This window comes from Palaemon carinicauda, chromosome 22, assembly GCF_036898095.1.
Source record: "Palaemon carinicauda isolate YSFRI2023 chromosome 22, ASM3689809v2, whole genome shotgun sequence".
In the NCBI taxonomy this organism is placed as follows: Eukaryota; Metazoa; Arthropoda; class Malacostraca; order Decapoda; family Palaemonidae; genus Palaemon; species Palaemon carinicauda.
In genome coordinates, this window is record NC_090746.1 from 44618363 (window position 1) to 44620862 (window position 2500).

Consider the following 2500-nt stretch of genomic DNA (forward strand, 5'->3'; position numbering starts at 1 on the left):
CTTAAACTGCCCGTCACCGGGGGGGGGGGGGAATGAACCCAGGACGTCCATATGCACTCTATTAAACTTAACAGGCACTACTGACTATGTTCTGGCCTTCGGGATCACATGGTAGTGGTTCCGCATAGTGTTACACACATTGCACTTATTAATAAACCTAACAATGTCTCTCTTCAACCCTAACACAAAAAATGACTCTCTGGCCCTTCTCAGGAACCTCTCTATACCTTCATGTCCTGCGTAAGGACTTACGTGAATTACATGGATGGCTTTCTCTATCAAAGAGGAAGGAAGAACAATGCGAGATCGGATATCCCCCGGTCTCTTCTCATATTTATTTAATAGGATATTGTCTTCAATGAAGAACACATCCCTTCGCATGCGCAAGAAATCTGGGAGCTTGCTACTCGCATCTCTCACACAATCCTTGACCTGTTCGATCCAAGCTTCGGATTTTTGTCCAGCAATAAGCTCACCCAAACTCCAGCCACACAAATCAACCAAACACTCATTCACGGGGCATTCTCTCTGAGTTCCCCGCGGAACTCCCAGCATTCACATTCTCCGGACGGCCCTCGTTCTCTCTCTCTCTCTCTCTCTCTCTCTCTCTCTCTCTCTCTCTCTCTCTCTCTCTCTCTCTCTCTCTCTCTCTCTCTCTCACTGGAGTTGTCAAGATCTTCCTGTTTTCTATGCGCTTTTTTGTATTTGAACCTGAACTCCCCTGTTGTTTTTCCTTTCGCCTTACAGACCTAGTTGTTACTGCCGCTATGGCAGTCTTGGAGAGAGCATCTGCTACTTTATTTGACTTCCCCGCAATATGCTCAAAATTCACAACATCAAAGTCTAACAACTGCTCAATCCACCGAGCTTGCCGAGTATTTAACTCCCCTTTTTTTATCAAGTCCGGCAATGGCCGATGATCTGTATTTATTTTAATTTTATACCCAAGCAAAAAGTAGTGGTGTCTCTCCAGCATCCATAGAATTGCCAATGCCTCTCTATCGAAGGTACTGTATCGAGCCTCTGGTCCCTTTAAAGCTCGTGAAGTGAAACAAATAGGCCTCTAAATCCCCTCATCGTCAACTTGAGAAATGACTCCGCCAATCGCGATCTGACTCGCGTTGGTCGTTACCAAAAACGGTCGGTTGAACCTTGGATAAGCCAACAGTTCGTCGCTTGTAAGTGCATTCTTTAATGTCTGAAAAGCAGCTTTCTCTCTTTCTCCCCACTGAAATTCGGGCCGCTTCCTCAATGAATCTAGCAAGCGTGCTATGTGACCGAAGTTCTGTATAAACTTACGGTAATAGCCAGCGAGCCCGAGAAAACTGGCTACTTCCTTAGCGTTTTTTGGCTCTGGAAATTCCCTGATTGCAGCTACTTTATCGGCACAAGGCCTTAGGCCTTCGGGTGTTACTATGTGCCCCAAAAATTTTACTTCTTGTTGAAAAAATTTACATTTGTCTAATTTGATCTTCATCCTCTGACGTATCAAGGCTTCTAACACTTGTATAAGATTTTTTTCATGCTCGTCTTCCGTAGTCTCAATTACAATTATATCCAATTATATCTTGAATCCGAAAGGGAGATAATTATACTCAAACAATTGATCATTTGCTATAAAGGCCGTTTTTTCTTTACTTTCCTCATTTAAGGGAATTTGGTGATACCCGGACTTTAAATCTAACATAGAAAAAACTGCTTTCACTGACTTTAAGTAACACTTCCTCGTTAGAGGGCAAAGGGTATGCATTATCCTTGGTAACAGCATTTATCCTCTTATAATCTACGCATAATCGAAAAGAACAATCCTACTTACGAACCATCACAACTAGTGAAGCCCAGGGGGACTCGCTTTCTCGAATCATACCTTGCTCTTTTAATTTATTAATTTCTCTTTCAATTGCCTCTACATGACAGACGGGATTCCTATAAGGTTTGGAACGAATTGGGGGAGTGACTGCCAGTCTCGATGTTAAATTGAAATTTAGTAATTCTCCCTGGGGGTTCATCTCCAACTGCAGTTACGTCCGCAAAATTCCCTACATTATTTCCTACACTTTTATAATAATTAATTGGGATCGCTCCAACAGCAGTTTGACGGAGCTGTCTCAGCCTTGACCATGGAAAGACAAGGCCGCCAGTGTCCGTTCGGCTGTCACAAGCAAACATTACTCAAGGTTGCAGACTGACTCAGTGCATAAGTGGAACCACTTGGTACTTACATTTATAAAGGGAATTTCGACCTTTCCTTCGGTAAAGGTGGTGACTCCTGGAGACATGAAATCCTGCCACTTTTGATGAGGTTTTACATACACTAGGTCGCCTTCGCGCATTTACAGTGCGGGTGCCACTGATAGGGAGTAGAGGTTGGTTGGAGGGGGGGGATTGATTCACCTGCCTCCAGCCCGGCGGGAACCGGCCCTGCTATCCCCTTAGCAGTAAGGGCGACCCTAACTCAAGGCCAAGTTTCCCCCATAACGGGTATCTCTGCCTCTTCTCC